The 16,044-nt window shown below is 38.8% G+C and overlaps 1 protein-coding gene across 1 annotated transcript in view; it reads right to left on the reverse strand.

Moving 5' to 3' along the window:
• The window catches only part of LOC138888409 (uncharacterized), a 28,900-nt gene that overhangs the window by 2,002 nt on the left and 10,854 nt on the right, over positions 1–16,044 (reverse strand). The window lies entirely within an intron of this gene.

Here is a 16,044-nt window from a genome sequence, read left to right on the forward strand (position 1 = left end):
AAAAAAACTTATCTTTTGTTATCATATTATCATACTTAATTCGGTTAATGATCATATGCAATCATGTTGGGAACTTTTGTTATCTTATTTAAATTATTTAAATATTACTCGCCTCTCACAACAAAAAAAATACTTCATATAACTATAAAACTCTTTTACATTTAAAATCCTATAATTATAATTCTTTAAAACACTATAGCTAGATTTGAATAAAGCAAATTTCTTTTAAAATAAATGTAATATATATGGTACGCGTCTATGTTTATCCAAGTAACAAAAAAGAGTTTAAAAATTAAATAAAAGTTTACTTACATATATAATGAAGTAAACCTACATGCTGGTGAAAAAAAAATCACAAAAATAGTCAATACTCAAAACAAGTTATTTTTTTTTTCTTTTTGAAGAATGTTTGTTTGAATAGTCAATTTGTATAAATGGACATCAAACAAAAAATAAAACTTCGGCTATACAATTGCTATCATTATCAATTTAGCACCTTATAGGAATTGAAGTGTATAAGCCGAAACTTCTTTATTTAACCGCAGTCAAGCCAACATTGCAAGGGTATAATATTTTTTTCGTTGAAAAATATTAGTTTTGAATCAATAGATTATGTGAAAGGCTTTTTTTTTCGAATTCGACAAGAGCGATATTTGTTTCTAATTGATAGTTTCTATAACGATATTTAAGCGTAACAAAAAGAATATTTTTAAAAAAATAAAAAAATTGGTATGAAGTGAAATATTTTTTTAAAAAGGTAAACAAATTATTTCGAATGAGATTATTTTTTAAAATATAATATCATTTTAAAAATAAAAAGATAGAGAGTTTAAAATTATTATAATAGAAGTCATATCATGGATAAAATTAAGAACTATTATGGAATATTTACATAAATATTTGGCTAGATTTATTGTTTACTTTTTATAGCTAATATGCATAGATGATATACCACAACACATGATTATACACATATTATATATGAATTATATATAAATTACACATTCTCAATTTTAATTTAAGTAATTGGGTGAGTACATATTTAGGTTGATTAGATAAATCCAAAAGAAAAATATGAAAGAATTTCCACCAAAGACTAAAACTATAAATAAAGTTTTTATGTAGATAATTTCTATTAAAACTTATTCTTTTATTGCGAAATAAATTATTTTTTTGTAACCAAAGAAAGAAAGACATAAAAATTTGGAAATAAGAGATAATAACAAATTTCTTTTTCTGTTTCATCTTTGTTAAGTATACAAAATTTGGAAGCTGATTTCATCGATTTCAAATATTTTTTCAAGTCAAATACATAGATTATAAGATAAAGATATCTTAGAATATTTGTTTTTTTTTTAATTTACATTGTGTGTTATTTTAAAAAAATCACTATTACTAACAAACTGATATGATTTCGAATTTGAATGTAAATGTAATTTGAGTAGTTTGCATTGAGATTAAGCCAAGTATGGTGTCGATAAAAATTACTTGGTAATTTTAAGATAATACATGCAATGTTATATAATAACAATCAACTAATTTAATATTTAATGATTCAAAAAACAAAAAATCTGTATATATAGGGTATTCAAAATTGAAATCTGTGGCTAGAGATATCGATAAACTCAAAATTGAGTAATACAAAAATAAAGTTTCACCGACTAAAGAATTATTTAAATTTTTAGTTAGCCAATTAAAGTGAATTTTAAATTAAGGATAATATCTTCACTTGCATCATTATAAAGATAATCGCTATAGAAATATATATATAAAGTTTTAGAAATTAAATTTCAAAACAGAAATAGTTTTTGAAAGATAACAGCATACCAAATAAGAGTTCAAGTCGTAATAAAAGAGTCACATCGTAACCAAAGAATCGTTCATATTGTGTCAACCTTTGTGCTTTGCCATAAATACGAATTATTATTTCGCTTTGTGGCTATTTTTAGGTTTCAATGAAACCAATGAGAATTGTGCAAAAATAAAATTATCACTACGAGATTTGAGAAAATATTAGTCTTTTTCATGTAGTATTTCTTAATTAATATCTAACGATTATCTATAATTATCTAGAAGGTTTAAATTTTAAGATTATTTATATATAATTCAAATAACTCAGATATTTAACATGGTTAATATCAAATATCAAAACAGAGTCATAATGGGAAAAAAATTCACTGGCTAAAGAATTTTTAAATTTTTTAGATAGCCGACTAAAATAAGTTTTGAATTAAGGATAACATCTTCAATTAATTTATTATAAAAATAATTATTATTGAAAAATAATTTTTTAGAAACTTAAATTTTAAAATAGAAATATTTTTTTAAAGAATTCAACACACCAAATAAGAGTTCAAGCAGCAGTAAAAGAGCCAAGTCGTATCCAAAGAGTCCTTCATAGTCCCAACATTTGATTGTTTTTCCATAAATATGAGTTCTTATTTTGCTTGCTAAATATTTTTAAGATCCAAGGCAAGAATGGTACAAAAAAAGAAAAATAGAATTATAACTAGGAGATTTGAAAAATGTTTAATCTTTTTCATGTAGTGTTTCTTAATTAATATCCAATGATTATCTATATTTATCTGTCACGACCTGGACTTCCCACCCTCGGGAGTCGCGATGGTGCCTACTCTTGAAACTAGGCAAGCCGAGCGTTATAGATCTTATTACCCTTTTCCTTAACCTTTTAACAATTTTAAGTTTACATGCGATCCACAACGGAATAATAGTAATAATAAAAGAAACGCGGAAGACGAAAGCTGATAATTAACCAAATACTAGTGCGAACACTCCAAAATACAACTCTACCCAGAACTGGTGTCACAATATCTGGACCATCTACGAATACTACAAACAGTTGTCTGAAAAGAAAGATACAATCTGCTTCTGAAGTAAATGAAAACAGAATATAAAAGATAGAAGGGGACACCAAGGCCTGCGGAAGTTTGCAGAACTAACTCGGGTCTCCGCTGGACTGAAGGCAGCAACCACTCTAAGGTTTAAAAGCTCAGGTACCGAGATCTGCACATAGTGCAGAGTGTGGTATCAGCACAACCAACCCCATGTGCTGGTAAGTGTCGAGCCTAACCTCGACGAAGTAGTGACGAGGATAGGACAAGACTACCAAATATACTTGTGCAGTTAAAGCATATACGACAAGCAATAATAACGGAACTAGCAATTAAAGATGGGAAGGGGAACATGCTGCGGGGAATATCAATTACCAACAAAATCTCAGGAGAAAAACATAAAGAACTTCTTAAATTTCGCATCAGTAAGAATAAGGAAAACAATAACGAATCAATGTCCACTTTTATTCTTTATTATTATGGCGCGCAAGCCGATCCAAGTCATATAACACTGTTGCGGCGTGCAACCCGATACAATTCATAGAATACTGTTGTGGCATGCAACCCGATCCAAATCATATATCACTGTTGCGGCGTGCAACCTGACCCCTCCTGTCCTCCCTTATTACTCCTTGTTGCGGCATGCAACCCGATCCCATATAATATTATTGTGGCGTGCAACCCGATCCTAATATACAAATCAACACCAATCATAAAAGAATCCCGGCAAGGGAACAATAAGGAAACAACAATTGCCCGGCAAAGGAATCAACAACAAGAATAAACACATCCCGGCAAGGGAACCAACAATAAGAATTAAATATGTCCCGGTAAGGGAATCAACTATAACCAAACTTGTACCAACAATTAACTTCACAAATGAAACCTCAACTGGAGCCAACGCTCAATAATAAATAAATACCACGAAGATAATCATAATTCTTTCCCAATACGGAGAATCAACAATTTAGACATTTGTAGTACTTATTAAGAAACACAACGATTATAATTTAAGACTCACAGGCATATTTGACAACGATGTAGATACTCGTCACCATACCTATACGTCGTACACTACACTAGCATATAGCAAATAAAGCACAATACCTATTCCCTCAAGCTAAGGTTAGACCAAACATTTACCTCGAACTTCCACGGCCAACTCAAGCCTCAAACACCGTTTTCCTATAGAATTCGCCTCCAATTTACTTGTATCTAGCCCAAATTAATTTAACAACATCAATAAATGCTAAAGAATTCAACCCCAATGCTAAATTATAGGTTTTCTATCATTTTTCCCAAAAGGTTAAAAAATCAACCCCGGGCTCGCTTGGTCAAAGCTCGAGGTTCGGACCAAAATCCGATCACCCATTTACCCATGAGCCCGAATATGCAATTAGTTTCGAAATTCGACCCCAAAACGAGGTCTAAATCCCATTTATTCAAAAAGCCTTATCTCTACCCAAATTCCCAAATTCTACCATGAAAATTCTTGATTCTTGATTAAAAAGTGATGAAAAACATTGGGTAATTGAAAGAGTAAAGTTTAGAATTGATTACCAACACTTTGGGGATGAATTTGTGTGAAGAAAATCGTCTCTAGGTCTTGGGAGTTCGAAAATATGAAGAAAATGGGTTCTGCCTGTTTTGAAATCTGTTTTAAAAAGACTAGGCAGGCCTTCATCGCGTTCGCGATGGGCCTGCCGCGTTCGCGATGAGTCAGGCCCAAATGGCCTTCGCGTTCGCATTGTATGGCCTGCGTTCGCGGAGCTTTAGCTCCTCAGGACTTCGCGTCCGCGGTCAAAGTACCGCGTTCGCATAGAGCAATTTGAACTCCCTCCCCCAGGCCCACTAACCCTATTCGTTCGCGTGAGCCTGAACGCGTTCGCGAAGGGTAACTCCCCTTAAAGCTTCACGTTCGCGTCCTGAGCTCCGCATTCGCGAAGAACAAACTGACACCTAAGGGAACTTGCCTTACGCATTCGCGAGTGAAGCCACACGAACACGAAGAACAAAATCACTGAGCACCTGAGATAGCAAAACCTGCAACTTTTCTAAGTGTAAAAACATCTCGTGGCCTATCCGAAACTCACCCGAGCCCTCGGGGATCCAAACCAAACAGGCATACTAACTCAAAAACATCATATGGGCTTACTCGTACGATCAAATCGCCAAATTAACATCTTTAACAACGAATTTAGCATCAAAATCAAACGAAAATTTCAAGAACTCTTAAGTTCAATTTTAACAATCGAGGGTCTGATTCATGTCATATCAAGTCCGTTTCTTACCAAATTTTACAGGCTCAACTTAAATACCATATAAGACCTTTACCGGGCTCCAGAACCAAAATACGGTTCCGATACCATCAAATTCAAACATATTTAATTTACAAAGAATCTTATAATTTCAGTGAAACAATTTTCTTCAAAAATTCATTTCTCGAACTTGGGACCTCGAAATTCAATTCCGGGCATACGCCCAAGTCCCATATTTTTCTACGAACCCTCCGAGACCGTCAAATCACAGGTCCGGGTCCGTTTACCCAAATTATTGATCGAAGTCAACTTAAATTCAATTTTAAAGGCCAAATTAGCATTTTCATCAGATTTTCACAGAAAAACATGTCGGATATACGCCCGAACCGTGCACGCAAATTAAGGTGAGATAAAAGGAGGCTTTTAAGGCCTAGAACATAGAATTTACTTGTAAATCAAGTGATAACCTTTTAGGTCATCACATCCTCCACCTCTAAAATACCGTTCGTCCTCGTACGGACATAGAAAAGAAGTACCTGAGTCGGGGAAAAGATGGGGATATCGGCTTCGCATATCGGACTGGGACTCCCAGGTAGCTGCCTCAGTAGGCTAACCTCTCCATTGAACACGGCAGAAGGGTAACTCTTCGATCTCAACTGATGAACCTGACGGTCCAGAATGGCCACCGGCTCTTCCTCATAGGTCAGATCCTTGTCCAACTAGACAGTGCTGAAGTCTAACATGTGGGATGGATCATCGTGATACTTCCGAAGCATGGACACATGAAACACTAGGTGCACAACTGATAAACTCGGCGACAACACAAGTCGGTAAGCCACCTCTCCCACTCGATCAAGAATCTCAAAAGGACTAATGAACCTAGGTCTTAGCTTGCCCTTCTTCCTAAATCTCATCACGCCCTTCATGGGCGACACCTGGAGCAACACTCGCTCTCCGACCATAAATGTCACATCACAAACCTTGCGGTCGGCATAACTCTTCTGCCTGGACTGAGTTGTACGAAGCCTGTCCTGAATAATCTTCACCTTATCCAAGGCATCTCGGACTAAATATATACCCAAAAACCGAGCCTCTCTCGGCTCAAACCATCCAACTGGCGACCAACATCGCCTACCATATAATGCCTCATAGGGAGCCATCTGAATGCTCGACTGGTAGTTGTTGTTGTAGGCAAACTCTGCTAAAGGCAAGAACTGATCCCACGAACCTCCAAAGTCCATAACACAAGCTCAGAGCATATCCTCCAAAATTTGAATAGTACGCTTGGACTGTCCGTCAGTTTGGGGATGAAATGTTGTGCTCAACTTGACCTGTGTGCCCAACTCACGCTGAACTACCCTCCAAAAGTGCGAGGTAAACTGCGTACCTCAGTCAGAAATGATAGAAATAGGCACACCATGAAGACGAACAATCTCCCAAATATAGATCTCAACTAACCTATCGAAGGAATAGGAGACTGTCACAAGAATGAAATGTACTGACTTGGTTAGCCTATCAACAATAACCCATACGCCATCGAACTTCCTCTAAGTCCGTGGGAGTCCAATAACGAAGTCCATAATGATCCGCTCCCACTTCTACTCAGGAATCTCAATCTTCTGAAACAAACCACCAGGTCTCTGATGCTCGTACTTTACCTGCTGACAATTCAAACACCGAGCTACATAGGCAACAATGTCCTTCTTCACCCTTCTCCACTAATAATACTGCCGCAAATCCTGATACATCTTAGCGGCATCCAGATGAATAGAATACCGGGAACTATGAGCCTCCTTTAGAATCAACTCACGAAGTTCATCCATATTAGGCACACAAATACAACTCTGCATCCTCAGAACTCCATCATCTCCAACTATAACCTGCTTGGCACCCCTGTGCCACACTGTATCTCTAAGGACAAGGAAATGAGGATCATCATACTGTCAATCTCGGATACGCTCAAATAATGAAGAACGAGCTACTGTTCAAGCTACAACACGGCTGGGCTCAGAAACATCCAACCTCACGAACCGATTGGCTAAACCCTGAACATCCAAAGCAAACTGTCTCTTACCGACTGGAATATACGCAAGGCTGCCCATATCGGCTGACTTCCTACTCAATGCATCAGCCACCACATTGGCCTTTCCCTGATAATATAAGATGGTGATATCATAGTCTTTCAATAGCTCCAACCACCTCCTCTACCTCAAATTTAGCTCCTTCTGCTTGAACAAGTATTGCAAACTCTTGTGATCCGCGAACACCTCACATGACACGCCATACAAATAATGCCTCCAAATCTTCAGCGCGTGAACAATGACTGCTAACTCCAAATCATGAACTAGATAATTCTTCTCATGGATCTTCAGCTGTCGCGAAGCATATGCAATAACCTTGCCATTCTGCATCAACACCGCATCAAGTCCAATACGCGATGCATCATAATATACTGTATATGGCCCTGAACCTGTGGACAAAACCAATACTGGCACCGTAGTCAAAGTTGTCTTGAGCTTCTGAAAGCTCACCTCACACTCATCCGACCACCTGAACTGGGCACCCTTCTGGGTCAACCTGGTTACCGGGGCTGCAATAGATGGAAACCCCTCCATTAACCGACGGTAATAACTCGCCAAACCCAATAAACTCTGGATCTCTATAGCTGATGTGGGTCTAGGCCAGTTCTTGACTGCCGCAATCTTCTTAGGATCCACCTGAATACCATCTGCTGATACAACATGACCCAAGAATGCAACCGATCTCAACCAAAACTTACACTTTGAAAACTTGGCATATAACTGACTATCCCTCAGAGTCTAAAGAATAACTCGAAGATGCTGCTCGTGCTCCTCTCGGCTACGGGAATAGATCAAAATGTCATCAATGAAGACAATCACGAAGAAATCCAAATAAGGCTTGAACACTCAGTTCATCAAGTCCATGAAAGCTGCTGGGGATTCGTCAACCCGAATGACATCACTAAGAACTCATAATGCCCGTACCGAATGTGAAAAGCTGTCTTAGGGACATCAGACACCCTAATCCTTAACTAATGGTAGCCAAATTTCAAATCAATCTTCGAAACACCTTGGAACCCTAAAGTTGATCAAACAAATCATCAATCCTCGACAATGGATACTTATTCTTGATTGTGACCTTGTTCAACTTCCGATAATCTATACACATCCTCATCGATCCGCCCTTTGTCTTAAGAAACAATACCAGCGCACCCCAAGGCGAGACACTAGGTCTAGTGAAGCCCTTATCAAGCAAGTCATGCAACTGTTCTTTCAATTCTTTCAACTGTGGCAGGGCCATATGATACAGCATAATAGAAATAGTATGAGTGCCCGAAGCCAAATCAATGCAAAAGTCAATATCTCTGTCGGGCGGCATGTCCGGCAAGTCTGCAGGAAATACCTCTGGAAACTCGCGAACAACAGGCACAGAATCCATAGAAGGAACCTCGGTACTAGAATCACGAACATACGCCAAATAGGCCAAACATCCTTTCTCAACCATACGTCAAGCCTTCATATATGAGATAACCCTACGAGTGGAATAACCAAGAGTCCCCCTCCACTCTAAATGAGGTAATCCAGGCAAAGCTAAGGTCACAGTCTTAGCATGACAGTCCAAGATAGCGTGGTAAGGTGATAACCAATCCATCCTTAATATGACATCAAAATCGACCATATCCAAAAGCAACAGATCTACTCGGGTCTCAAAACCCCCAATCACAACTACACATGAACGATGGACACGATCCACCATAATAGAATCACCCACCAGTGTGGACTCATATACATGAGTACTCAAAGAATCACTAGGCAGGACCAAATAGGGGGCTAGGCATCTCCACAAAGCATCGACAGATGTCGCATCCCCTTTTTCTCTCTCCCCTTTTACGGGGAGGAAAAGGTCCGAGTTTCAACGTTTATGGGGGGTAATAACTCATTTCTCTTTAGGATTTGGGTATTTGCAGAGTCGCCACCTAACGGATTATGGTGCGTTAGGGCACCTAGAGAGATTAACTCTTGGATTGGTTTGCATTACTAGAGATTTAGGGTAAGGGCTTGAAATGACCTCGAGGGAAAGGTGTTAGGCACCCCTCTTGGTCCACAAATGTGGGTCCCGGCCGAACTTATATTTATGAATTAGTCCATTAACAAATAAATAGTTGAAATAAATAATTGCAAGTAAAGCACGTTGGACGTTGTATAACTCAAATAATAAGACAAAGATTTTGAACAAGTTGTGTTCATATGGAAAAGTAAAGCAAAAGGATTTTTGGAAAGGAGGGGTCCTAGGTTAGTTAGCCTACAGGATCACCCCATGCAATGTCCGGTAAACACTCCTCAATGAGGGGTTACACGTGACATTAGTGTGCAGTCATCATATCCTGTTCTACCCAAGTCCCCCCCCCTTGGTCATAGCCTAAAGCATTCTAGTAACCTTGACAATGCCTATACGTGCACTACCCATCCCTTCCTTGTGGCCCTGGAGGTATTTTAGGACCTCTAAATCTGAGCAGTTCTAGACAACCCCAAAGGTGCTTAAAAGGAGAAAATTCTAGGCGACAGACAAGAGCAATTTAGGACTATATATAAAGCAAGTTAGAGGCTCACAGTTACCTCCTCAAGCATATCACATAAGTGCACGTCTTCAAACAACATTCAAACACTTAAGAAAACAAATCCTAGAACATGATATCTCAAATCAATCTTTAAAAACACCTTGGCACCCTGAAGCTGATCAAACAAATCATCAATCCTCGGCAATGGATACTTATTCTTGATTGTGACCTTGTTCAACTGCCGATAATCTATACACATCCTCATCGATCCGTCGTTCGCCTTAACAAACAACACTGGTGCACCCCAAGGCGAGATACTAGGTCTAATGAAGCCCTTATCAAGCAAGTCTCGCAGTTGTTCTTTCAATTCTTTCAACTGTAGCAGGGCCATACGATACGGCAGAATAGAAATGGGATGAGTGCCCAGAGCCAAATCAATGCAAAAGTCAATATCCCTGTCGGGCGGCATGCCCAGCAAGTCTGTAGGAAATACCTCTAGAAACTCATGAACAACAGGCACAGAGTCCATAGAAGGAACCTCGGCACTAGAATTACGAACATACGCCAAATAGGACAAACATCCCTTCTCAACCATACGTCGAGCCTTCATATATGAGATAACCCTATGGGTGGAATAACCAAGAGTCCCCCTCCACTCTAAACGAGGTAATCTAGGCAAAGCTAAGGTCACAGTCTTGACATGACAGTCCAAGATAACATGGTAAGGTGATACCCCAATATGACATCAAAATCGACCATATCCAAAAGCAACAAATCTACTCGGGTCTCAAAACCCCCAATCACAACTACACATGAACGATGGACACGACCACCACAATAGAATCACCCACCGGTGTGGACACATATACAGGAGAACTCAAAGAATCACTAGGCATGACCAGATACGGGACTAGGCATCTTCACAAATCATCGGCAGATGTCGTGCCCCTTTTTCTCCCTCTCTTTTTACGGGGAGGAAAAGTGCCGGGTTTCGACGTTTATGGGGGGAATAACTCATTTTTCTTTGGGATTTGGGTATTTGAAGAGTCGCCACCTAACAGATTATGGTGTGTTAGGGTACCTAGAGCGATTAACTCTTGGATTGATTTGCATTACCAGAGATTTAGGGTAAGGGCTCAAAATGACCTCGAGGGGAAGGTGTTAGGCACCCCTCTTGGTCCACAACTGTGGATCCCGGCCGAACATATATTTATGAATTAGTCCATTAACAAATAAATAGTTGAAATAAATAATTGCAAGTAAAGCACGTTGGACGTTGTTGTCACACCTCCTTTTTACTACACCCCACAAAGGGCATAAATATAAGGGAGTTTTTTCCAATTAAAGGACAATCAAAATGGGATTAATTATTTACAATTCAGAGTCGCCAATTGGGATAATTTATGGTATCCCAAGTTACCGGTTTTAAATCCCAAATCGAGGAAAGTTGACTCTATTTATGGTCTGCGAACACAGAAATCCAGGTAAGGAATTCTGTTAACCCGGGAGAAGGTGTTAGGCATTCCCGAGTTCCGTGATTCTAGCACGGTCGCTTTGATCTTACTTGGCTTATTAAAATTATCTAATTACTGACTTTAGATCCTATGTACATTTACCCTTTGCCGCTTTTTAATTAAGAAAATTATCTTGAAACGGGTCACGCGTACGTGTATCCATTTGTTTGGCGCGTCAAAATCATGTCACGCGAACATGTCCACAATTAATAACGCTTATTATTATTAAGAAAGTTTAGCCGAAGTTGCGCGAACGCATACTTCAATTTTGTTTTTAGAAACCGTAATCATGTCACGCGAACGTGTCCACGATTACGGTGGTATATTAAACGGTCCTAAAGCAAACTACGAACATTGGTTATTTTATATCTATATTATGAAATTAACACGAGGGCCATTTGTTACGAAGTGTCTAATTATGGCTCGCCTCAAATTCCCTTTTCAAAACTCTAATTAATTAAACACTAAAGTACTTGACACCTACTTTAGGTGAATAATTCAAACAAAATCCCTTCCAATCAACAAGGCTTCATTAAACCATTTTATTAGCGGAAGGGCCTAAATTAAACAGGCCCAAACTTCTGAACAATGAACCTGTCTAAACGTAGTGATACTCTTTTGACTTAAGAGATTTCGATAATGTTCAGGCCCAAAGGCCCCAAATATTTTAGCAACGTTGGCTGCAAGCAAGGACTTCAGGATCGAATCCCTGAAGCCAAACCTAACAATGATCTTGCTCATAATCTTTTCAACCATTGAGGAGGGGAGAAAAATGAGTTGGGGCATGAATAAGAACCTTATACAGCAATCAATTATAATTCCCTTTTAAACTAAACTAAGGCATAAGCTGTATGGAAACATCAATTGGTTACAGTTGAAATCAAGCAAACTATACATACATAGCCAAAATTTCAGCGTTCTTCCAAATGGCTAAAGCAAATTCAAACCCCTGAGCAGGGCTGGACAACTTAACACGTGAATTATAACAAGAAAACAAAGGTATAAACAACAGAAGCTAATAGAATTTAACATTCAAACAAGATTTCTATTCAAATTCCAATTTGAACATCCAAATCTGCATACAAATTCAGTCTGGTTCCAACTTGTGGCACTTCATTTGTTAGCAAAGGGTATGAAGAAATACCTGGAATTTAAAAACAAGACAGAAGAGATGATCAGCAATTGAGCAGTAACAGGAGCAAGGGTCAGCAACAAAAACAAATCAACAAAACCAACCAACAACTCCAAAATCAAATTTCAAACCCAAAAATTGAAGTAAACGACCAGAAACCAGTTCAATCCAAATAATGGACCAGAAAAACTTCAACCAAGCTGATTTTAATTCATTTCTAAGGTCAGCTAGTCAGGACTTGTTGCATCACCAGTAAAATTTCAGAAATCAGCAGAAGAACTCAATGAAACAGTACTTTCTGAAGTTTTTATTTTTATTTTTAGCCGTCTAGAATTTTTAGGGATTTTAGCTCTTAAAATCCTTGCCTTCTAAGGCAAGTAAGAATGCCTTTATAGGCAAGTCACTAGGGCAGACCCCAGGTCTCAGTTTTCTTCCCTAGTCTTTCCCTTAACTTTATTTTTTGCCCATTGAACCCTCACTTTCTGACTTGCTCCCCAAGTTCAAACACCTAAAATCTGAAATTCCCTTAGAAACCCCCACTAGAAGTTTCCTATTTCTGTTATCAGGGAGATTCCCTTAAGTGACTTACCCAATTTACCCCTATTACCCTTGTATTTTTCCTTGAAGCTCAGCCAGACTTGAACATGGGATATGAATCCCTGAATAGGCTCAATGATTAAATAGACATGGGCTCAGACTCAAACCAAATAGAATTCCTTTAACATGAGGTCTTAGACTGACCTCAGAGCCCAAAGATGAAACCCAAACAAATTCAGAAAACTTAAAAACCAAGCAAATCAACTAATTAATGATCACAAACAGGCGGGGAACTCATTAAGCTAACTAATTAAGCTCAGTGAATAAACCAAAAATTCTAACAGGACAGTTAATAAATCAGAAAACAAATTAAAAGAGAGGAAAGGAACAAAGGTGACACATAGACGATTTTGAAAACAAAGATGAACGGGACTTACCAGCTAGACTTGAAATCAAAAACTGAGGCACTGATTCAACCCAACACGGTGACAAACATTTGTTCTTGGTGAGGAACAAACGAGTGTCACTATTTTATGTCAAAACCGACTCGAAACAACTGGAAGATTCCTGAAAATGCTTGCATGCATGATTCCGACCTTAGGCTCTCATGGCTCGACTCTTCGATTTGATATTCGAGGAGTTCCAGAGATGTTTGAAGAAATATGAGTAAGGATTTGGGATGAGGGAGAGAGGACGGTCCTAGGGTATTAATTTGAGGTTGAACAGAGGTGGCGCCGCCGGTTGAGGCGGTGGAAAATAGGACGGTGGATTAGGGTTTGGAACTTCTGAGCCAGATTTGAGACATTCAGGTGTGATTCGAGGGAAAAGGAGTGTGGATTCAAAATGAGGAGAAGGAGAGGGATCTAGGGTGTAAATCCGGTGTCCATCGAAGACCTACCGCCGCCGTAGGGCGATTTCCGGCGGGCGGTTCCGGCGGAGATGATGAGAGTCTGGTGAGAGAGATGAGAGGGGGTGGGGGGGCACGTTTGGACACTTAAATATCAAGTGATCCAAGCTTCAGGACCGTCCGATCAATAAACCTCGACGGTCCTGATCTATCGCCAACGAAACGGGGTCATTTTGATTAAAGGGGGGAAGACCGGATCGGGTTAAGGTGATTTGGGCCGGGTGAGGGGGTTTGGACGGATGTGGATGGACGACTTGGGCCTGGGGAATTTCGAACACAAATGGCCCAAATCAGGGTCTTCTAAATCCAACTCTTTTTATTTTCCCTTCTTTTGATTTTTTTTCTAATTTCTTTTAAAATTAAATTTAAAAATTAAAAATTAAAAATTAAAATAAGACCTAAATTAATTCCTAACCAAATTATCCTATCAAATTGAATTAACTAACTCTAAATAATATTCACCACCCCTAATTAAATGCCAAATTAAAGAAAACTAACAAAAATTCGAAAAATTAAAAGTAAAGTGCGAAAAATGAACTATTTTGTGATTTTCTCATTTTTATAAAACACTAAATTATTAGTTAGTTCAAAAATACAAAAATTAAATCCTAAATGCAAATACAACATATTTTGTATTTTCATTAATTAAACAAAATAAGATGCACAGACAAAAATGCAAATAATTAACAGAAACTGCCACGAAATCCACAAAATTGCAAACACTTGAAAGAAATTATTTTGTTTTGAATTTGTTGGAATAATTCATATAGGGAAAAAAATCACGTGCTCACAGCTGCCCCTCTTTGCCCGGAAACACAAAGAGTTTTCGTGCAAAGATAAGTGAGCGGATACGAGCGATTTTTGCCCATTTGAATACTCCGCGGGAAGCATTTTTGAAAGATTTGACCGCACCCTGCTTCCGAGGTTGCCTACATATCCTTGGCTAAAAAGGAATCAGGTCAGTGTAGTTCAGGATTGTTTGGTAGCTGAGACTACCATGAAGCTGTGATTTCACTGTTGCTGCTGTTGCTGCTACTGCTTACTGAACCCCTTATTACACCATGTCAAAAATAAAAGAAGCTAGACTAGACTATGATCTATGCTTTACAAAATCCTATGTAGATCTTCAAACTTGCTCTTGTGTTTCTTGTTGCCTTGTTGTCTTGTATTCTCTTGGTAAAATTCCTTTGTTGCCGCCTCGAGTTGTAAACTGAGATGCTTCCCTTTCTCCAGGCGGGCTCCTGACTGCTACATTTGAAAGTATTCCCTGCTCTCCAGGCGAGCTCCTGACTGCTGCATTTGAAAGTATTCCCTGCTCTCCAGGCGGGCTCCTGACTGCTGACTTGAAATGTACTCCCTGCTCTCCAGGCGGGCTCCTGATTGCTGAACTTGAATGTATTCCCTGCTCTCCAGGCGGGCTCCTAATTGCTGAACTTGAATGTATTCCCTGCTCTCCAGGCGGGTTCCTGACTGCTGCATTTGAAAGTATTCCCTGCTCTCCTGGCGGGCTCCTGACTTTTAACTTGAAATGTATTCCCTTGTTCTCTAGGCGGGCTTCTGACTGCTGCATTTGAAAGTATTCCCTACTCTCCAGGCGGGCTCCTGACTTTTAACTTGAAATGTATTCCATTGTTCTCCAGGCGGGCTCCTGACTTCAATTTGAAATGTATTCCCTGCTCTCCAGGCGGGCTCCTGACTTCAACACAGACAAAACAAAGAATCTGAAAGCTAAAATTTAAATTGTACTCCCTTGTTCTCCAGGCAGGCTCCTGACTGCTATGCTTGAAAGTATTCCCTACTTTCCAGGCGGGCTCCTGACTTCATCTTGAGATGTGCTCCCTGCTCTCCAGGCGGGCTCCTGACTGCAACAAAATAGACAAAGAAAATTTTTCTGCCACAGTTTGGTGGCTGGGCACAGATGTGAGTGTAAAATTAAGTCATATTACCAAGTATTACTAAAAATTTGAAAGCTTGGTCCCATTATCCAGGGGGGTCCTGACAACTCTTAATTAAATGATAATTTTAAATCTACGTTATATCTTCTAAAGGTGTGACTTATGCTAAATCTTGTTATTTAAAAGGGTTTCCAAACTACTCCCCATTATCCAGGAGGGTCCTGAAAATCAAAGGTCAAATTTTATCTTAAGGGTGACAACTTTCATAGCTGAATTATACTACCCTACAACAGAGTTTACGCTAAATGTTGTTATCTAATCGAAATCTTAAATCTAAGTCTCATTATTCAGGAGGGTCCTGGAAACTCCT

This window comes from Nicotiana sylvestris, chromosome 3 (genome assembly GCF_000393655.2).
Source record: "Nicotiana sylvestris chromosome 3, ASM39365v2, whole genome shotgun sequence".
Classification (NCBI taxonomy): domain Eukaryota; kingdom Viridiplantae; phylum Streptophyta; class Magnoliopsida; order Solanales; family Solanaceae; genus Nicotiana; species Nicotiana sylvestris.